Consider the following 23,946-nt stretch of genomic DNA (forward strand, 5'->3'; position numbering starts at 1 on the left):
AGTTGCCAGCCTCCAGTCTCCCAACAGTGACTGCTTTCTTCCTTTCTCCTCCTACCCGTCCAGCACAAATCCTCATCCCAGTCCACCTGCCGAGCTGCAGCCCCAGCATTGTTTAAAACCTCGACTGCCTGAGTGTGCCCAGAGGTAGTAGTAGAGGGGGTTCTACACTGCTCTGGTGAGTAGCTATCTATTCCTTCCTGTTTGTTACTACATACTACACTTTCCATTGTAGCCACTCCCGTATTAAAAGGTTGCTTAACTCGTAAATATTTGATGGATATCAGGAAAAGGCATTATGCTCAGCCGGTAAATTAAGAAATTAATATCCCTCTCCATCTCCCTCTCTATCCTCTTTTCTTGCTACCGCTATGTGCTTGGAAAACCGTTTAAAATATGATAAGAGCAGTACTTCATTATTACTACAGGGTGTATACGGCCCAGGAGATCTGGGAAAAACCTGGGAATTTTTTCATCCGGGAAAAACCTGGGAATTTTTTAGAATTCAGGGATTTTTAATTTTTTTAGTTTTCAGTTAAATTTTTGTAGGTTTGACGTTTAAGATCTGATACGCTGACAAAGAACTTTAGTCCACTACTGCTGAATAATATTGCATCAATAAAACATAAATCAGAGAATAACACCAAAATAAAAGTTTAGTTGCATAGAAAATGGGTAATTTACACAATGCACAGACCAGTTTGCTGACACCAAAAAGTGTCAAAGGCTTCAGGTCGAAGATTATGCAGTATGTCCGTAACAACTAACGTGCATTCGATGTGTGTGACATCGCAGTTGTTTACATTTCTAGCAGATCACTGGAAAATATTATGAATAGTGGCTCGAGAGATGTTACTTTCAAAGTAAATTACCACTCGAGATGAATTATGTTACGTGTGAGAATGTGCAGTGAATTTCTTAAATCACGGGGCGTTATAACTCTCATTCGAAACATAGCACTTTGAGGATCAGCCATTTGAAAAATTTCAGGCCCAGTAGATAAGTCATTTATGCCACTATTTACAAATTTTACTGGCACATTTGTGTTTGATATGACTTAATGTGTAACACACGCTAAAAAAGACCGAGCTTCAAGTTAGTTTTCATATTTGATGTTGTTCTTTAGTAGATAAAAAATTATGCAATTGCTGTCAAAAAGTATAATTGACCTTCAAAAAAAATGCATAATGTGTTACTGAGCAATGTCACAAGTCTCTTCATGCCAGAACACTTTGACTTTTCTATAGTATAGAAAAGACGAAGTGTTCTGGCATGCAGAGCAATACCAGTTTCCTTCCTTTCTACATTTTTTTGCCAGTGAATTGTCTCTTCGTCTCCAAACAGCTCTAACATTCGCTACTGCTTCTTTCTAACTAATCCTATAAATGGACAACAGAAGGCAGCCCCAGTCAAGTGACTGGTAGTGGGACATCCATACCTTGCTTTCGTACGAAATTAGTCCAGTTTTAGAGCGAAAACCTGTGTCAAGCGCAGCTACTATACTCCCCGCTCTAAAATTTGCTTTTAGTAAGGACAAGTATGTCTTTTACCTCTTCCATTCCTCAATTTTTCTCATTTTATTATTGTTTTTATTTAAATGCAAAAGCTTGTGGTTTAATCGTTGCTAAAGACCTTTAATTACTTTCTTTAGTTTTAGATTAATAAGTGATTTTTTCCATTAAATATTTTGTGCGTTTTTACAGTCTTTCCTTTTCAGATTTTCGTGTTGCTAAATTTTACCTCTGGTCTATATTTTAATATTTAATTTCTTAAATTACGTTTATTTTTCAAACATTTTTGAATCATGAAAGTTATTATTTGCAATGTATATTTAAACATCTGTGGGAGTTAGCAGTTTAAAATAAATAACGCTATCATACTCATTTGTTTTAAAAACATTTTATTAAAGAAACATTTTAATTATTATTAGACAATACAATAAATAATTTAGAAGGAAGTACCATGTTTAACAACAAATACTATAATTTAGGAATTGACTAGGAGCTGGTATAGATTCTCACTCTGTCTGAGTGTTTTGAATGGCCCCCTCAAGTATTGCCTTCTTCTTTTTAAGCTGTCTTATTTCTGTATCAACAATCTTCCTTTTAGTCAGATGATCCTTTTTTCCTGGATGACTCGTCATTTCGATTTTTGAGGTCTTTAGCATATCGATCTCGTGAGTTTCTTACAGTGTGTATAAGGGCTTTGTTATAGGCACCCCTTGGACTCCGCCGTGTGTCTTGACTATGCCGTACACCAGTCTTCTGCTTACTACAGATTGATCCCTCATATTGTCAAAGAGGCAGTCTTTGTTCACTGAGAATCTTTGCTCTGCAGCTGCTTGACCGTGTGACAAAGTGAGCGCAATTTCCATCGCCTTCTGCAGCTCGTGGCACGTTGCATTCTGGTTCTTGAGACATTTCATCCAGAACTCATCCAGCTGATGCTCCTTTTTGTTCGTTTTGAATTTTGTTTTGCAGTTCTTCTTTACAACAGAAGCGTATTGCGCTTCTGCTGTATCGGCACATCAATCGTCCATGCAATTGCTCTCCACCAAAACCTGTAGAAAGGAATGAAATTTTTTGGGACCAGCCTTCCTGCATGCTGTTGCGGGATCAAAGCAGCTTACAGCTTTTGTCAACCTAAAGTGTAGGGGAGATTTCTCCATCAACTTTGACATGAGCTTGATCATTCCTCTTCTGCATTTGTTCCGGAACTTAGCAATTTCCAGGGCTGTGAGAGACCTGCACTTCCTGAACTCATTCTTGATGGTGAACCCAATCTTGACATGGTTCACACCCAAAAGATTGGATTCTTTGTCCAAATTAACTGACGCCGAGATCTTCGTCGGCTGGACAAATCGTGTCGTTGTTGTCTCCATTATCTCTGTCAAAGCAGAATGGAGGAACGGTTCTAGCGGCCAATCGGATTGGAAATCCTTTAGGAAAGGTGTGAAGTCTCCAGCATGAGTCTTGAAAAGGCAATTTTCGGACCGCGTAGCTTGTCCTTGAGGTGATCCTCCACTACTCTGTAGCTAACACATTTTGGTTTGTTTTTTTCTTCCAGCTTTGCAACAAATATTCGCAGAAACGGAAGGATTACTAGAGTTTGCCCAGCAACGTCCACATTCTCCAGCCATCGGATTGCGCAATACTTCAAGGGAAACAGTTCCGATTACGTTGTCGAAATATACAGAGCTCTTCTGGCAGGGATATCCTTAAAAAGATTGTACAAGGCACGTAAAAACTGAATTATCATCCACTGTGTTTCCTGAATTGTGGACTTGAAGGCGCCGTGAACAAAGTGAAGTCCAAACGTTCCAATTTCCAATAAAACGGTGTCTACCCCTTCAATTTCTTTCAAAAATTTTTTTAAGTTCCCTTAAGAACGCGAGGTTGACGTTAGGGCTGTCCATCGATACTTTAAAAGTTTTTTCATTGCTACGCCTGGAATTATTTTCTTGAAGGACTCGAGTAGCTTAGCTGCTGTCGAACTTCCTAGAAAAGCCAATGCGTGCACACTAGATTTTTTTAATGTCCCAATAACACACTAAAATGTCCATTTGGATTCTTTTGCACACCTTGTTCAAGGTTTTGTCAAAACAAATAAGAATCCGTGATGCGTTTATGAGGTCAGCTTTAATTTCAGACTCAAAGAAGGAAGCTAGTCCATATTGCATGATATAACCGATTTTGTTCTTTTGTAAACGCATGCTCTTGGCCACTTCACTGCCGGGGAACATTGCGGGGAAAAGTAACACGTCGTTCGCAGAACTACGCAGTGACTTGTGTGAAACAATGCACTCCAAACACGGCAATATTTCTGCCTTTGTTACTTCATCCATTATTGTCATCCGATCAATTCCTCTCAGTTTATCCCCGTGTTTGACACTGCAGTGACATCCTTCTGCGGGGGCGCAACAATTCCAGTGGCCAATGCCACTGTTGTTGACCCAGCTGAATCCGCAGATGTGGTAGTGGAAGTAGAATCTGTCTGCTGGGTTGAAGTAGTCGCCGCCGGTCCGGTGTAGACGTACAAACTTGCTGTGCTTCTCATGGCAGCTGCTTTCGCGACGTGCTTCTTGAATTTTGTCATGTGACTTGTAACAGCCGATCTTCCCATAGTACGGATGTTAATGAGGGTCCCTGGACATAATCCACATTTAGCAGTATAAAGGTCTGTGGGTACTTTCCCCAACCAGTCCTCGAATGCTGGATCTGAAAGCCAGCTATCTTGAAAACCAATAGACATGGCACAGTTGTAGTGATTGTTGGTGGGCAACATTTATTAGAGAAAGAGGAACAATGGATGTAAATAAGGCTGCGCCTCGTTATTATGCATAATGAAATACGATACAATGAGTGTTACCTACCTTGTCAGTTTATAAAACTTTGCCCCGCATGTGCACTGAATTGCATTCAACAGGTGAGCCGAGCACACTGACAATTGTCAGACTGTGTGAGATGAAAAGCTAGTGAGGCACGTTTGAAAACACTGTCTCTGCCAAGCAACAATCACCGTTAATTATGATATTATTAGTAGCGCTGCGTTTGTTGACCCTTTAAGAAACTATGAATGACAAGACTTATCAGCCAGTCTTACTCCAGTAATCTGTTGCAAGTTTCTAATTTTACATGTACAGTACAGCACCTGCACCTCAATTATAAAGACGAAAGAGAGATTATATATATATATATATATATATATATATATATATATATATATATATATATATATATATATATATATATATATATAGGAAAAATATATCTAAAAACAAAGATGATGTGACTTACCAAATGAAAGTGCTGGCAGGTCGACAGACACACACAAACATACACACAAAATTCAAGCTTTCACAACAAACTGTTGCCTCATCAGGAAAGAGGGAGGGAGAGGGAAAGACGAAAGGATGTGGGTTTTAAGGGAGAGGGTAAGGAGTCATTCCAATCCCAGGTGGGGAAAGACTTACCTTAGGGGGAAAAAGGACAGACATTTGTAAAGGCAAAGAGTTTGGGCAGAGATGTCAGTCGAGGCGGAAGTACAGAGGCAAAGATGTTGTTGAAAGACAGGTGAGGTATGAGCGGCGGCAAATTGAAATTAGCGGAGATTGAGCCCTGGCGGATAACGGGAAGACAGGATATATTGAAGAGCAAGTTCCCATCTCCGGAGTTCGGAAAGGTTGGTGTTAGTGGGGAGTACCCAGATAACCCGGACGGTGTAACACTGTGCCAAGATGTGCTGGCCGTGCACCAAGGCATGTTTAGCCACAGGGTGATCCTCATTACCAACAAACACTGTCTGCCTGTGTTCATTCATGCGAATGGACAGTTTGTTGCTGGTCATTCCCACATAGAATGCATCACAGTGTAGGCAGGTCAGTTGGTAAATCACGTGGGTGCTTTCACACGTGGCTCTGCCTTTGATCGTGTACACCTTCCAGGTTACAGGACTGGGGTAGGTGGTGGTGGGAGGGTGCATGGGACAGGTTTTACACTGGGGTCGGTTACAAGGGTAGGAGCCAGAGGGTAGGGAAGGTGGTTTGGGGATTTCATAGGGATGAACTAAGAGGTTACGAAGGTTAGGTGGACGGTGGAAAGACACTCTTGGTGGAGTGGGGAGGATTTCATGAAGGATGGATCTCATTTCAGGGCAGGATTTGAGGAAGTCGTATCCCTGCTGTAGAGCCACATTCAGAATCTGATCCAGTCCCGGAAAGTAACCTGTTACAAGTGGGGCACTTTTGTGGTTCTTCTGTGGGAGGTTCTGGGTTTGAGAGGATGAGGAAGTGGCTCTGGTTATTTGCTTCTGTACTAGGTCGGGAGGGTAGTTGCGGGATGCGAAAGCTGTTGTCAGGTTGTTGGTGTAATGCTTGAGGGATTCCGGACTGGAGCAGATTCGTTTGCCACGAAGACCTAGGCTGTAGGGAAGGGACCGTTTGATGTGGAATGGGTGGCAGCTGTCGTAATGGAGGTACTGTTGCTTGTTGGTGGGTTTGATGTGGACGGACGTGTGAAGCTGGCCATTGGACAGGTGGAGGTCAACATCAAGGAAAGTGGCATGGGATTTGGAGTAGGACCAGGTGAATCTGATGGAACCAAAGGAGTTGAGGTTGGAGAGGAAATTCTGGAGTTGTTCTTCACTGTGAGTCCAGATCATGAAGATGTCATCAATAAATCTGTACCAAACTTTGGGTTGGCAGGCCTGGGTAACCAAGAAGGCTTCCTCTAAGCGACCCATGAATAGGTTGGCGTACGAAGAGGCCATCCTGGTACCCATGGCTGTTCCCTTTAATTGTTGGTATGTCTGGCCTTCAAAAGTGAAGAAGTTGTGGGTCAGGATGAAGCTGGCTAAGGTAATGAGGAAAGAGGTTTTAGGTAGGGTGGCAGGTGATCGGCGTGAAAGGAAGTGCTCCATCGCAGCGAGGCCCTGGACGTGCGGGATATTTGTGTATAAGGAAGTGGCATCAATGGTTACAAGGATGGTTTCTGGGGGTAACGGATTGGGTAAGGATTCCAGGCATTTGAGAAAGTGGTTGGTGTCTTTGATGAAGGATGGGAGACTGCACGTAATAGGTTGAAGGTGTTGATCTACGTAGGCAGAGATACGTTCTGTGGGGGCTTGGTAACCAGCTACAATGGGGCGGCCGGGATGATTGGGTTTGTGAATTTTAGGAAGAAGGTAGAAGGTAGGGGTGCGGGGTGTCGGTGGGATCAGGAGGTTGATGGAGTCAGGTGAAAGGTTTTGTAGGGGGCCTAAGGTTCTGAGGATTCCTTGAAGCTCCGCCTGGACATCAGGAATGGGATTACCTTGGCAAACTTTGTATGTGGTGTTATCTGAAAGCTGACGCAGTCCCTCAGCCACATACTCCTGATGATCAAGTACCACGGTCGTGGAACCCTTGTCCGCCGGAAGAATGATGATGGACCGGTCAGCCTTCAGATCACGTATAGCCTGGGCTTCAGCAGTGGTGATGTTGGGAGTAGGATTAAGGTTTTTTAAGAAGGATTGAGAGGCAAGGCTGAAAGTCAGAAATTCCTGGAAGGTTTGGAGAGGGTGATTTTGAGGAAGAGGAGGTGGGTCCCGCTGTGACGGAGGATGGAACTGTTCCAGGCAGGGTTCAATTTGGATAGTGTCTTGGGGAGTTGGATCATTAGGGGTAGGATTAGGATCATTTTTCTTCGTGGCAAAGTGATACTTCCAGCAGAGAGTACGAGTGTAGGACAGTAAATCTTTGACGAGGGCTGTTTGGTTGAATCTGGGAGTGGGGCTGAAGGTGAGGCCTTTGGATAGGACAGAGGTTTCGGATTGGGAGAGAGGTTTGGAGGACAGGTTAACTACTGAATTAGGGTGTTGTGGTGCCAGATTGTGTTGACTGTAATTGGCCTTTGGATAGGACAGAGGTTTCGGATTGGGAGAGAGGTTTGGAGGAAAGGTTAACTACTGAATTAGGGTGTTGTGGTGCCAGATTGTGTTGATTGTAATTTTGAGGTTTTGGAGGGAGTGGAGCTGGAAGTGGGAGACTGAGTAGATGGGAGAGACTGGGTTTGTGTGCAATGAGAGGTGGTTGAGGTTTGCTGGAAAGGTTGTGAAGGGTGAGTGAGTTGCCTTTCCGGAGGTGGGAAACCAGGAGATTGGATAGTTTTTTGAGGTGAAGGGTGGCATGCTGTTCTAATTTGCGGTTGACCTGTAGGAGGATGCTCTGAATAGCCGGTGTGGATGTGGGAGAGGAAAGATTGAGGACTTTTATTAAGGATAGGAGTTGACGGGTGTGTTCATTGGCTGAGTTAATGTGTAGGTGAAGGATTAGGTGGGTGAGGGCAATGGATTGTTCAGTTTGGAACTGGTATAGGGACTGATGGAAAGAAGGGTTGCAGCCAGAGATGGGAACTTTAAGTGTGAGGCCTTTGGGGGTAATGCCAAATGTCAGACAAGCCTGAGAAAATAAAATATGGGAGTGTAATCTGGCTAGGGTGAAGGCATGTTTGCGGAGGGAATGTAAATAAAACTTAATGGGGTCGTTGTGGGGGTGTTGTGAGGGTGACATGGTATTAGAAGGTGGAAAGTGTAACATGAGGTTGAAATGGAAATGAAAGATAAAAATAAAAGATAAAAATATATGGGGAGAGATAAGTAGCCAGCTTCATCCTGACCCACAACTTCACTTTTGAAGGCCAGACATACCAACAATTAAAGGGAACAGCCATGGGTACCAGGATGGCCCCTTCGTACGCCAACCTATTCATGGGTCGCTCAGAGGAAGCCTTCTTGGTTACCCAGGCCTGCCAACCCAAAGTTTGGTACAGATTTATTGATGACATCTTCATGATCTGGACTCACAGTGAAGAACAACTCCAGAATTTCCTCTCCAACCTCAACTCCTTTGGTTCCATCAGATTCACCTGGTCCTACTCCAAATCCCATGCCACTTTCCTTGATGTTGACCTCCACCTGTCCAATGGCCAGCTTCACAAGTCCGTCCACATCAAACCCACCAACAAGCAACAGTACCTCCATTACGACAGCTGCCACCCATTCCACATCAAACGGTCCCTTCCCTACAGCCTAGGTCTTCGTGGCAAACGAATCTGCTCCAGTCCGGAATCCCTCAAGCATTACACCAACAACCTGACAACAGCTTTCGCATCCCGCAACTACCCTCCTGACCTGGTACAGAAGCAAATAACCAGAGCCACTTCCTCATCCTCTCAAACCCAGAACCTCCCACAGAAGAACCACAAAAGTGCCCCACTTGTAACAGGTTACTTTCCGGGACTGGATCAGATTCTGAATGTGGCTCTACAGCAGGGATACGACTTCCTCAAATCCTGCCCTGAAATGAGATCCATCCTTCATGAAATCCTCCCCACTCCACCAAGAGTGTCTTTCCGCCGTCCACCTAACCTTCGTAACCGAGTTGGTCGCGCTACTTAACAATGATGCTGTTAGTGGTTGATTACATAACATGTCTTATGCTCTGAACGAGGCCCACGAGAAAGACAGGCCGCGGCACATGCGTCATGAAGAACGGCCTGGGTTCGCTTGTTCCCTTAACTCGGCGGTCAAAATGCGTTTCTAAATCTGTTAACTCGCAACTGGGTGCGTGCATATTAACGAGAATTGAATCTTGTACTGGAATCCATTATTATGAAGTCTTACTGATTACTATTCGTTCAACAAAATTTAAAATCAATTCTCAATAGCAATGGTATAACCACTCGTTTACAGCATTTAGTCTCCTCTTCGTAACGGTTCTCCTTTCATAGATGATGTGGTGCCTTACGCAACTGATAATCATTTTGGCATGATTTCAATTGTCAAATTAGAGCCTGTTAGTTGGCCTATGGACTTCCTATCATTGTAGGACTAACAGCGGTAAAATTCCATAATAGTGCTTTCCAATAGATGATGCAATTCTCGTTTGTACAGACACATCTAGTTACGGATTAACGGGTGCAGCAACGCACTTTGCTGAGTTGAGCGAGCTTGGCCTACCTTCGTAACTTATGCGCCGCGGCCTGTCTTTCTCGTAGGCCTCGTGCTCTGAGTAACAGCCATCATTCGCTAGCGAGACCACGTGACTTGAGCTAAGGCTGACAAAAGCGCATCACTCAACGCAATCTGTATTTTAGAGCTTCGGAAGCTACCGTGCTGTAATTTGTGGAATTTGTGTATACACTTCCGCAATATGAAAATAAACTGTGTGCATATTCTCACACATCAAACATCTTTCCAAACTCATTGTTTTTCCTGTGTTTCGTTTCCTAAAGTGCTGGGACGTCCTCCGCCGGCATAAGACCTTTAAGATTCAAAGGACTGATAGGTTTTACAGCTCCGAGGGAAAGTACACTGTTGCTTAACACGGATGTATTTTCACCTGCATTATACGTAATTTCATCCGGGAGAAATTGTGTTTTTAACCGGGAAACCCGGGAATTTTTTTTTTCTTGTCCATGTATACACCCTGTACTACAAATTTCAAATGTTAAAAATGGTAAAATTGGAGGACAAAAATCATGAAACTGAAAGATATCCCTGTAACAGTGTAACAGATTAATATGGGGATCAGCCAGTATATTGTAAAAATATTTTGAGCAGGAACTCTGGGACTGCACAGAGTAATGGTGCTTAACCCCTGATCGAGCGTGCTTTTGTATAAAGTGCACAGTATGCTTTGTACCACAATTTCAAGCAGACGTCTATTCCTTCATTGTCACTTCAGTTAACACAGTGATAAGTTGCATTGTCATATGTCCAACTGAGTAGCATTAACATAGAATAAAAAGTGAGCTAAGTGAGAAAAAAATTTACAATCTGTGAAAAAAAAAATGCAGATTCCAAAGTAGCAACACAATCACATACTGAGACAGTTATCTAGGAACGAAATAGGCTTTTAACAGGAATCTGATGCAGCTGCACTGTTTAATGCTTCCAGTGGGTCATTTAGTAGGGCTTGGATTAATATGTAAATACATATTTTCATTTTGAGTAATTTTCATTCTTTTTGTAGTTTTCTACATAAATCGTGACATTTGGAGTCTGAAAATATAATTTTATTTTTTCTGTATTTCAAAGTTTAGTCCATATTTATATATAAAAGCTGCATGAATCCATATTTTGAATGCTACGTTATGTAAAACTGATCTTTTTAAAGTGTAACAGCATTAAAAAATTTGAAAGCCTCAGAATGGATGAGCAGAAAACATAGATTGCACCATCTGAAGCAGCGTAGTCTTTCAGATAGCCTGCAAGTCTTGAGTGTTGCTTCCCAGGGATTATGGGGAGAGGGAAAGAAGCAAAATCTCTTCCAGGGGGTGAAGCATCGAAACGATGTTTTCGGAGTGGTTGAGAGGGAGAGCAGGTTTTGAAATGTTGTGCACTACTGTTAACATACCCTTCCATACCAGTTACATTCTGTAGTGAGAATGTCTCACCAAAGTTACAAGCTTTCGGGAAGCACATTTATAAACACACTATTATCAGATGTGGCACTTGTTTGTAGTAGTGAACACGGTATTAAATTGAGGCTGGGGAAACGCAATTTCTTTCAATGGCAAAGGTCAACCTAGATGTCCATGAAATCTACCAGTGGAAACTAGTGTGCAAAGGCTCACTAAGAAGTTTAGAGAATACTTTGTATACCGTCCTTGTCGTAGATATGTTACATGATTATTCTGCCTTTTATGCTAAAACAGTTTTTCTCTTGTTTCCCAAACATGCTTTGGTACCTCATTGCCATCATCAGTGGATTTTGTTTATTGAAAACATGTTTTTACATTATACGGTTTTTTCAGCACCATCCTTGTGATGTCCAGCACTGATAGCTTGTCATGTTTTGTTGTGGCGCACACACACACACACACACACACACACACACACACACACACACACACATCCTTTGTGTTATTTTGGTTTTACAAATGCCTTTCCACTTTGCAAAATGGAATGAGCACTCAATAATTGTAACTGCAGACATGGAAAAAATACAAGAGTTGCAGTCCCAAAAAACGAATGTTACACGATTTCTGTTACTCTGTTGTCTATTTCGTCATTTGATTGTCATTTGCATGGAATGTAAAACAACTGGGCCTTACAGTCGAGCAGGCTAGTTCATCCCAGTGACGTGAACAATAAGACTGCAGCATTAAACATTTCCTCATTGTTATACTCTAGTGTTTTTGTCAATGCGCAATGTCTGACGCACACCTTGTGATCAAGCAAGCTGGGATAATTTCACTTCTCGTCTTGTAAAAGATTTATTTGGCTCTATTCGAAAAAATGTTAACAAAGCCAGTCCTTAATTAATTTCAAAGTAATTAACAGTTTCATCAAAAGAATGGTTTGCCTTACTGTATATGTTAATTTCATGATTTAAACAAATAATTTGGCTTAACCCTTGCAGTAGAAGAAACTGTTCAGAAGAACCAATTTTTCGATGTAGTCAGTTAATTTAACGAGTTAAGTTTTAATTGTAATTTCTGTAAATAAAACATTGAACAATGTGTAGTTTCGGCCCCTATTATTGTGAAGATATATAAGGGCCTGATTTTTGGTCCTGAGATAGTCAGTCCACGGCTGAGTTTCAGATGAGAAACCTGTGCTGGTTAGAACAACAATGCTTCAACTTAACTGTGAAATAAGTGTTACACAATTAGGCTGTGTTTGATCCATACATAAATTTCTATTCTTCAAGAACTGTGAACTTTATGGTTAGGTTTTTACTGCTCATAGATGTTCAATAATAAACTATTGTAGCAGCATGTGAATGTTCATCTGAAAACTATTAATGAGGCTTATCAAAAGTTAAAACAATAGTGCACTGGCCATTATATATGAGAGAGAGAGTGAGTAAGTGTCAGTGTTACTTCCACAACCCATTTTTCAGCCAATGTAGCAACGCAGTATGTCAACACCGAGTACGATCAATAAAGAAGTAAAGCAGGGAACGTCATCACAACCTCCACAAGTAGCACGCTAGCTGTATGTATGATTTCACGTCCATGTCTGTCAATAACGATGAGGTTTGCCGCTATGCGTTGTTTTGTTAATTATGCATGTTTGTACTTTCAAGTATAAGAGTTACATATGCAGTCTGTGTGCATGTAGTTTTTTATATGTACATAAAAATGCTGAAGGATAAGCAACAATCATTTCTGTTTTGTAATGCTTGTGAAAAGTCTGTGTCAACTGAGAAACAGTTTCTAATATCAGAGCGCATATCTATCACAAAAAACAAGCTAAATATTACAAGGAAGAATAAATTCAAACAGCAATTTCTTCTGATGTAACAGCTAGGGTGCAACGGCACAGTGTGTTACAAAGATCCATTCACCTGGTGGTGAATTTCTTCTTACATGCGCACCTCCTTAAGTTACCAAATAGCAATTCTCAGCTGGAAATGCTATAGAAAGACAGCTGTAAACTTCCTAACCACAAGTTGCACTAAAATTGTTTTGTCAGTGGAAAGAATAGCTAAAAGAAAGTATTTGTCCATAAAATTTCACTCTATTATGGTAAGCTATGGTAATTATAAATTTTCTGTCGCCGAAAGTTTACAAATGGATTGTTTCTTTTAGAACAGGTCGCTTAAATGTTTCTATAATCAGTCTCGCGTAACACTGTTCACGTTCGTGAGTAAGCGACATGCCGTGCGAAATTTAGTTATTTTAAATGTCACGAAAAGTTCTGAATTTCACACTGTACTTTAAATCGAACTCCCTTCTACACTTTATGGCACTTCTAAAACATTGTGGTTCCGAAATATCACAATATTAATAATTTTCAACAGAACATGTATAATAAGTCTGATGCCAATGTGATCAGAGCCCCAACTCTACTCTACTCTCTACATGGTAGTAGTTTCTAGTTTCCACAGTATACGTGAACATGCTAATTTCTGATTGGAAGAGAAACATCACAGCCAATCAGAAAGCAGCATCAAATCTGCTGTCCTATGCATGTATAAAGAACCAATCAAAATTTGTCAGTCAGAAAGTAATTTAACACAAATAATTTTTGAAGACCCACAAAGATAAAATTAATTCCCTCTTAACAAAACTACCTTACAGAGATCATAATCTCATTTCCCCAGTAACATAAATTGATGAAATAGTTTGTAATAAATAATCTGGTACGAATGACATCATGCACATCATTCTTGAACACTCCTTACGTGATCAATTACTTCAATGTATAGCATAAAAACTTTATGTAAAGCTGTATTTCACATTCGCACCTTCATTCAGTCTGACAACTAAGCACACTTATACTAGTAATTAATAAACAATTAGAAAATTAAATAAGCAGAACTGTAAATAAAATTTACACTATTTTGACTGCAGCTCAGTGTCTGCCAGTTAGTGACCTCTACCAGATCACATAGAACCTACACATGCTTGAGCAATCTGACGCCACCTGTCCTGTGTGTGACTTGTACTGCACATCTGATCATTGCTGTAATGTCGCATCCAAATATGTATAACTATGAAAAGTGTTTTTTATTTGGGAAAAAAAGACTGAAACATTGGTCCAATTCTTAAACCCAAATACAGTAAATTACATTTCTCCTACTTCAGATGTGGTAGTTCTAAACTTAATTTAGCCTATGATTTGAGAAAATTTTATTGCTTTCAAATACTTAAAGTTAGTTTTTCATATAAAATTAGTTTCTTCACCCAAAAATGAAACTTTTATTCCTTGCGAATTTTACACTTTTTATAAAATTTTCCTTTCTCACTATGGATGGCGTTTCTTTACCTTAAATCAATTAATTCTCTCCTACCTTAATCTTGGCGCTTCGATATCATCACCATTTTTTACACTCGTTTCTCACATTTGTAATAAATCTAAATAATTTCAAAACTTCAGTAAACTACAGTAGTGCTTTGTTTATTTACGTAGCTACATGAAATAATTACGTTAAGTAGATTCAAGATCTTTCAAAATTGTCTTACATCTACTACAAATTATTCTTTGACAATATTTACAATATAAAATAAAAGTTACCATTGCTTATACCAATTCCTGGCTGCAGTTTATATATAGTTACATGTATTTTAGGTAGGCCAGAATACCTCTCAAAATCCTCAAAAAAAAAAAAATTATTTGACCTAATACAGAAAGAAGTTACATCCAGAATCATAGGGAATGATGACCTTGCCGTTTAGTCCCATAATCCCCCTCAATCAATCAATCAGTCAGAAATCATGAAATTATTTACAAAATAGTCCATATTACTTACCTTCAGTCTTTCTCTCTCTCTCTCTCTCGGCTTTAGTCATATTAGAATAACTACTCACTATTCCCAGTGAAAACCTACTTTATACTACTCAGTTAATTTCAGTTAGTTATATCCGGAAAGATTTTCGTCAATATTCCAAATCCTATTAATTGCCTTTCATCATAATAATAATCTCTTCTACAGTGAGCATTTCATTCCATAACTTCTTAGTTTACATACTCGTTAGTTCCCTGATAAACCACATCAGGTATCATTTACTTTTATCAGTCTTTACACCTCTCGGTCGATTTCCATTGTCTATTTTTCAACACAATAACACATCTTCTGTACATAAAGTTAAATTATCTTTTCTCATTAACCATGTCCTGTAATAATTTCAAATTACATTAATTCTTCCTTCCTCAGTTAAACATTTCTCTCTGTTTATAACCTTCAACAAGATAATACTGTCTGCTACTTTTACTTAACTACAGAAATGAAAAAAATTAAAGATGATAGTGTGACAAAACAAGCTGGGATAATTTTAATTCCCCCTTGTTTTGCCATCTGCCTCCTTAAATTAATTTTGTTACTTTTAACTATACACCATTAACGTACATGAATATAATCTACATTTTCATAAAAGAGACAGGTTGGCCCTCATTTACAAAGAATATAACATCAAATCTAATTTTGTGCTTAGTTTTATGTATGTAACTGATTTTCTGATTTAGTTTGACTATTCCTAGGTAGTATCTTTTCTTATAAGGTGAAATCAGTAATTGTTTTTAACTTAAATTCTATTGTTGATGTATAAACAAATATAAATTATAAACATTTGAAAGACGAAATAATAGTAATCTTAAAGTATCTGTTTGGCTCTATATGGAAACATGTTAGCAAAGCCAGTCCTTCATTAATTGCAGAGTAATTAACAGTTTTGTCAAAAGTATTGTTTGCTTAACTATATTTGTTAATTTCATGATTTAAAAAAATAATTCGGCTTAATCCTTGCAGTAGAAGAAACTGTTAAAAAGACTGAATTTTCCAATGTATTCAGTTAATTTAATAAGTTAAGTTTTAATTGTAATTTCTGTAAATTTAACTTTGAACAATGTGTAGTTTTGGCACCTATTATTGTGAGGATGTATAAGTGCCCAACTTTTGGTTAGAAGACAGTCAGTCAACAGCTGAGTTTCAGACAAGAAACCCGTGTTGGTTAGATCAACAACAATGCTTCCGCTTCACTTTGGAATAAGTGTTAAACAATTAGGCTGTATGTGAAAACAGTGACAGTGTCTGCTCCATATGCACCTTTCTATTCTTCAAGAACTGTGAACTTGGTGGTTAGGTTTTTACTGCTCGTATATGTTAAATAGTAAACTATTGTAGCAGTATGTGGAGGTTTGCATATATATATATATATATATATATATATATATGTATGCGCCCAAACTCTTTGCCTTTAGAAGTGTGTGTGTGTGTGCGTGTGCGTGTGCGTGTGCGCGTGCGCGTGCGCGTGCGCGTGCGCGTGCGCGTGCGCGCGTGCGGGTGCGGGTGCGGGTGTGTGTGTGTGTGTGTGTGTGTGTGTGTGTGTGTGTGTGTGTGTGTGTGCGTGCGCGCGCGCGCGCGCGCGCGCGCGCGCGCGCGCGCGCGCGCGCGCGCGCTATGACTCCTTACCCTCTCACTTAAAACCCACATCCTTTCGTCTTCCTCTTTCCTGATGAAGCAACCGTTGGTTGCGAAAGCTTGAATTTTGTGTGTATGTTTGTGTGTGTCTATCAACCTGCCAGCGCTTTCGTTTGGTAAGTCACATCATCTTTGTTTTTATATATATATATATATATATATATATATAAAAACAAAGATGATGTGACTTAGCAAATGAAAGTGCTGGCAGGTCGACATACACACAAAATTCAAGCTTTCGCAACAAACTGTTGCCTCATCAGGAAAGAGGGAAGGAGAGGGAAAGACGAAAGGATGTGGGTTTTAAGGGAGAGGGTAAGGAGTCATTCCAATCCCGGGAGCGGAAAGACTTACCTTAGGGGGAAAAAAGGACAGGTATACACTCGCGCGCACACACACACATATCCATCCACACATATACAAACTGTATATGTGTGGATGGATATGTGTGTGTTATTTACAGTAGTCAATGTTGGAATTACAAACCCCCCTCTTTCAGCCAGTGTAGCAACACAGTACGTCGGCACTGAGGACAACAGAAGAAGAAACGAAGAAGACAAGAACCACTGCAATAGACCTAAGTTCAGAATGATAGAAGAGGGAGATTGACAACATTGAAGTAGTATTGTCAGTAACTCGAGTGCCTGGTAGTCGTCAGTTACCAAGCGAAGCGAAGAATGCAATGTCCTATAAGGTATTTACCCCAACTCCTTTTATGTGCCTCACACCTTCGACATTACTAAACTCACAACATTCAAGGGCCAATTTCTCCTTTAGTGCATTAACATTTCAACTATAACACATTACACAGGAACCACTGCCTCTTCAGTCTAAACTTTCACCTCTTCATTGGAGTAAGCACCCCTTTTTTGTGCATTACTACCTACAGAAACATCAGCTTCAGGCACTACTGCCTGTACTCAGTAACCACTGACTTTCCCTTAAACATTCTCAGCTTTACTTCTTTCAATGCTGTTACCCATTGTTCCATACAGGACATTAAACCCTCAGAATATAAAATTATGCTACAAGAAAAATTATTTCTTGCTCTAGTATCCAAGAATTTTTAATGCACAAAATGGCAGATGCTTCAAATGTACAACTGTGGCATATATTTCTTTTTCAAACCCCCTAATCCACCGAAGTTGTTGCCACATCAAATAGGACAGACCCCAAATAAAATACAGTAAAACACAAACTGGACAGGAAAGAGTTAGGATAGAGTGCACCAGAAAATAAGAAAGGACACACCCAGCTATGGAAGGCACCACTCGCCAAGTGGCGAGCCTACCAAAGTCTGAAGACCCTCTGTCTCTTGTTACTGCAAGTGTCTCTTACAACCAGCAAGTTTCCTGGATCAACCCATTTCCTCAATACCATATTCATTATACTCTTCCATTTAGTCCTTTTTTTCTGCAGCACCTAATGGGAAAACTCTCTCTCTCTCTCTCTCTCTCTCTCTCTCTCTCTCTTCAGTAGTTAGACTCTTTGCCCCACCCCCTAGAAAATGACATAATAATATCTCTTACCTGTATTTCCGACATCATAGAATCCCCGTTGAAATCTAGCTTCCCTTGTCCACACTTAATCTGTGAATTATCAGGAAGTTATGATACAACTGTAGATCATTTATTTTAAGAGGCAGCAATGCTTTGTGTTTAACAGGTTTTTTTAACCTTTCTTGTGCCTACAATTATTTGAATACCCATAATGGGCATTATTACTAATTCCTCCTTGTATCACAAAGCATCTAACCACTTCTGACTAATAGCACAAAGATGACTGCCACTGTCAGCTAATACTGTACTTCCCTGTGTACCACTAACTTAACTACAGGTTGTCCTGTCTTCTCCCCACTATTACTGACTTCAGATACATCTAGCAAATCGTGCACAACTTCCCTTCTCTCAAAACCTTCCTCATGCCCAGAGGTTACACAGATATTTAAATGATTATTTTCACTATTTATCCTCTCAGTAGCACTCAATCTGTCCACTAACGACAAATCAAAACGCCTTTACACATCACATTTTTCTTCCTGAACCTCCTCCAATCCATTACTTGACTGACCCTCACTATGGTCATCATCAGTACCTCCTGCTGTTACTACAAACAAATTTTCGTTAATCATCTCCACAATATTTCTCTCATCTAAATCCTACAGTTCTTTACTATCTCTGCTCAGGCCTTCTTTGTGAAAAGATTCCTCATCTGTTACATTGCACACATTTCTCCGTTGGTTTGAATCTGTGTCATCTGTACACACACACATCAAATCCTCATTACTGTAGTGTTTATTTCGCCTGTTCCAATTCAAAGTCACCTAAGCCACCATTAAGTACACATATTTTGATGTTATTTGCCTCATTTCTACTGCTCACATCATTACCTCCTAATTCAATCACTTTTTCATTACACATCACAAAAGGAGTTGGTAGCGGTTTTAAACTACCATTTCTTGTCATGCAAATGCTAGCATCTAAATGGACGGGATCTAGTTTCCCATACTCTGTGATTACGTGCTCGCACTCCCCTCTGTTGTCTGTTTCGGACATCACTGTCGTCATATACCGGAGATAGCGAGCTCTTAGCACGTCCTTGGTAGAAGTTAGTTTGTCTATCTATCGTAGCATGGTGCCAGCCTCTTGTGACTCTTTACCATTACACTAGACATATGCACTCAGTTACATTTACATTCTGTCTAGGTTCTGCATTATTCAGACACTGAAAGTTCATTTTAGCTCATTCCTTCTCTGCCGCCCTCCCTCCAAGGGTGCTCACCACTCTTTGGTGGGTTTGTGCTTGGCTGCCGTGGGGCCCCAGCCTTCGCAGCGTTTTTTTCCCTTCCGTGCTGCATGTCTATCCTCTTGCTATTCTTTTTCCCCTCCCTTGGGGAACATGTCTACGTTGTTATTGGGAATGTTCTGCATTGTCCATCGCTAATGTAAGAACAGTCTCACCCTTATTTTTCCCTCCCTTTTCCTTTCTTTGTTTCCCTTCTCCTCTCGTTCCTTCGCTTCGGGGTTTGAGGTACCTCTTTTTTCTTCTTCCTCAATGTGCGCTCCTGAAGGTTGGCCCACTCGTCCGACATGTAACAGGTGACTGAATAACGTGTAATTCCCAGCCCCGGGTCGACAGGTGGGGTTCGCACTTACTCCTTGGTACAGGCCAAACCCAGGGAGGGGTCATTGCCTGAGCTGCAACCTTCCCAAATTGCCAATTGGTCCCTCTGTCAGATGTTACGGAGGTGTGACCTGAGCCATGAACAATCACTGAAGGCGGATGCACTCCCTTGTGAAGAGCGCCCCCAGTTGGAAGGAGTTTGCCATCAGAGACGCTGGCAATCATGGGGGATTTTCTCGCTACGAGTCAATTGTGTTCCCAATCGACATATACGAAACATAAATGTAATGAGGCTAATGATTCGAAGGCCCTTCCAGCTGCACCACAGTTGCTCGTGGTCTCACGTACTGAAGACTGTCAGTCCTTTGCCACGGTAAATCCATTTATTATTCAGAAAGGTGTTGATGCACTTGCTAGCCCTGTGAAATCCTGCTCTCGTTCACGGCGTGGCACTTTGCTTTTGGAGACTGATTCTGATTCTCAAGCACAAAAACTGTTACTGCCTCACTTCTCCATGGCTACCCCGTTCGTGTCGAGGCCCATAGAACTTTCAATTCGTCCCGTGGTGGAATTTACACCATCCTGCTTGACGGTAAAACTGGGGCTGGAATTCAATCTTACTTCTCTGATCAGGGTGTCATTGCCATCCATTGTGTAATGAAAAAGGTAGATTCCTCCTTAGTGCCCACCCGCACTCTTTTCCTCACCTTTGATAGAGTGGTGCTGCCGTCCAAGATCAAAGCATTCTATAAAATTATCACACTTCGGCCATACATTTTGAACCAGATTCCCTGCTACCAGTGTCGTCATTTCAACCACACTAGAATGTCTTGTCAACACCCAGCCAAATGTGTAACCTCCCCGCTGTATCAACTGCAATGGCGGCCATGCTCCCCCCTCTCGGGATTTTTCCATGTATCGTGATGAGTGGGCTGTCCAAGAGATTCAGATAAATACAAAAGTGCCTTACCCAGTAGCTCGCAAGTTACTGGCTAGTCGCAAACCCTGTGTTCCCGTCTGGCACCTGTTCTTGTTACCCCTCTCCATGAAGAACATGGCCACGCAGACATGCAACATCAAATTCAGCTCTCAGGTTGTGAAATTGCCCATTGTCAAGGGTCAAGGTAGCATCGCTACCCCCCCCCCCCCCCTCCCAACCCCGCTCACCATCCAGCTGTGCAACAAACTGTCAAACTCTAAACTCTCGCCTTAAGTGGCGAAGCCGCCAGCTACACGGCCAGTAGGCAGGAAAGGATAGGAGGAGTACTCCTGTGAAGACTTCCTCCAGCCAGACAACATCTGAGTCGTGTTCTAACCGTAAAGGCTCAAAAAAGTCCACCAAAGGTCTTCTCCTTTGCCAACTCGAAGTTCCTGATCGATGGTGTTACCTCAGCCCGACCGGCCTCTGTCTCGCCAGTGCACACTACCAATGGTTTTTCAGCGTTGGACTCCACGGACCGACTGCAGGAGCAAGCTAATGCTTCTGTGGACCCCACGGAGCAGGATCCTGCTGCTCTGTAGTAGTGACTCTACACCGCCTCTCACTCAGTGGCTGCCGAGTTGACACCCCTACGTCTCTTCCTCCTCATGACTATACTCCAAAGGAACGTTCATGGCCTTCAGTCCCACAAAGAGGATTTACGGCTGCTTTTAGCATTGCAGCATCCCCTTGTACTCTGCCTTCAAGAAACGAAATTGCACCCTCATGGCCGCTTCGAGCTTTCACATTACTTAATGATTCGTTTTGACCTTCCCCCTGATGTCGGCATTCCATCTCATGTGGGCGCCATGCTGCTCATACAGGATGACATTCATGGTCAACACATTCCCCGACTACCCATGTTCAAGATGTTGAAGTTCGCCTTTCCCTTCCCCCGCCTGACTCTTTCCCTATGTGCCTTTTATTTACCTCCGTCATTCAGTGTCACCAGAGCACACTTCCTTCAGCTTGTTGGGCAGCTACCTCCACCATTTTTGCTACTCAGTGACTTTAATGCATATCATTCCCTTTGAGGTTCTCCCAGGACCTGTCTCAGAGATGCCCTCTTGGCTGACCAACTTAACCTGTTCTGCCTGAACACTGGAGCACCAACTTTCCTTTCTGACTCCTCCCACACCTATTCCCATTTGCACCTATCCTTTTGCACTGCCCAGCTTGCCCATCGTCTTGAGTGGTCCGTTCTTTTTTGACACCTACTCAAGCAATCATTTCCCGTGTGCTCTCAGTTTGCTGACTCCTATCCCATCCCTGTGCACACCCAAATGACAGCTTATTAAGGCTGACTGTCAGCCTTACTCCTCCCTGGTGACATTCGAAGAACAAGATATCCCCAGTTGCAGCGACCAGGTGAACTGTCTCATCAACGCTATCGTTACTGCTGCAGAACTTTACATTCCTCACACTTCGTGTTTACCACGTCGTGTCCCAGTCCCTTGGTGGACTGAGTTATGCTGTGATGCAACTTGCGCACGGAGACGTGCTCTCCATGTTTTTAAGTCATCCTACAATGACAAACTGCATTCCTTATAAACAGATGTGTCCAAAGTGTCATCCAGCAAAAGAGCTAGCTGGATTTCATTCATTAGTTCTTTTAACAGTTCCACCCCTTCTCTGTCGTGGGCCAACCTCTGACGGCTCTCTTAAGACCAAGATCCATTTCCCATTTCTGGCCTCACAGTAGCAGATGATGCTATCGTGGACTCTAGTGCTATCTCCAACACCTTGGGAAGTTTCGAGTTCTTCCCACAATCACCCTGCCTTCTTCCGTCGGAAACAAGTGGAAGGGGCTTGGGCGATACGCTTCTCTTCTCCGAATCGTGAGTGCTGCAGTGCTGCCTTTACTATGTGGGAGCTCGATCATACTCTCAGTTCATCCCGATCGTCTGCTCCAGGGCTGGATGCCATCCACATTCAGATGTTGCAGCACCTTTCTCTTGTGGTAAGCACTTTCTGCTTAACAGACAAGCACTTTCTGCTTAACAGACAAGCACTTTCTGCTTAACGTGTGCAATCGCATCTGGGCAGAGGGCACAGTTTCCGGACGCTGGTGTGAAGTCGCCATCATACCCTTACCTAAGCCTGCTAAGGACAAAAACCTTCCTTCTAGCTGCCGCCCCATCTTTCTTACCAGCTGCATTTACATGATGATGGAACATTTTACTGATGAATGCTCAGTGTGGATTTCAAGTGCGGTGTTCTGTTGACCATCTCGTTGCTTTGTCCACACATGTCATGAATGGTTTTCTGCTGTAATCCCAGACTGTGGCCACGTTTTTCGATTTGGAGAAGGCCTATGACACCTGCTCGAGAACTGGTATCCTCTGTACCCTTTACACGTGGGGCTTCTGTGGCCGCCTGCCGTGTTTCCTTCAGGCATTTTTAAAAGACAGAATTTTCAAGGTGCGTGTGGGTTCTGCCTTGTCAGACACCTTCATCTAGGAAAATGGCTTGCCTCAGGGTTCCGTCCTGAGCGTTGTCCTCTTTGCTAATGCCATTAAACCTATAATGGCCTCTCTCTCGCCGGGCATCTCTGGCTCCCTTTTTGTTGACAATTTTGCCATCTATTGCAGTTCTCCACGGACCTGTCTCACTGAGCAGCATGTTCAGCGACATCTTGATCATCTTTACTCCTGGAGCATCGACAATGGCTTTCGGTTTTCCACTGACAAAACCATCTGTATGAATTTCTGTCGACACAATTGGTTTCTTCCACCATCTTTACATATTGGGCCTGTTGCCCTTCCGTTCATTGAAACTACGAAATTTCTGGGGCTCATGCTTGACAGGAAACTTTCTTGGTCCTGCCATGTGTCATACCTGGCAGCCTGCTGTACTCAGTTCCTCAATGACCTCTGTGTTCTCAATGGTACTTCATGGGGTGCCGAACAAACCACCCGCCTCTGTTTGTACCGGTCTCTTGTCTGTTCGAAACTCGACTATGGGTGCTTTGTTTATGTGGCTGCACACCCATCCCTCTTATGCTGTCTCAACACTAACCACCACTGTGGCATCCGTTTGGCCACAGGTGCTGTTTACACCAGCCCGGTTGAGAGTCTGTATGCTGAAGCTGCCGAACTACCCCTGTCTTACTTCTGTGACTTTATTCTCAGCAGGTATGCATGCCGTTTGTCTGCCATGCGTGGCCACCCATCCTATGCCTTCTTCTTTGATGATTCCTCTGACTGTCAGTATAGGGCATGTCCTCCTTTTCTGTTACATTCTGGAGTCCGCTTTTGGCACTTGCTACAGTGGCTTAACTTCACACCACCTGCACCTTCCTGGTGGATGTGAACCCTTCTCGACCTTGGCTTTGTGAAGTGGGCCATGTTAACCTTGGCCATCATTTGCTTTCCGTAAACACTACTCCAGCCTTGGTCTATCACCTTCAGTTTCACGACCTTCGCATGGAACTTGGTGC

General features: G+C 42.0%; 1 protein-coding gene across 1 annotated transcript in view; it reads right to left on the reverse strand.

Annotated features, from left to right (window-relative positions):
- Positions 1–23,946, reverse strand: part of LOC124802817 (TNF receptor-associated factor 6-like) — a 110,581-nt gene that overhangs the window by 1,753 nt on the left and 84,882 nt on the right. The gene's annotated exons all lie outside the window — the stretch shown is intronic.

The sequence above is a fragment of the Schistocerca piceifrons genome, chromosome 6 (assembly GCF_021461385.2).
Source record: "Schistocerca piceifrons isolate TAMUIC-IGC-003096 chromosome 6, iqSchPice1.1, whole genome shotgun sequence".
Taxonomy (NCBI): Eukaryota; Metazoa; Arthropoda; class Insecta; order Orthoptera; family Acrididae; genus Schistocerca; species Schistocerca piceifrons.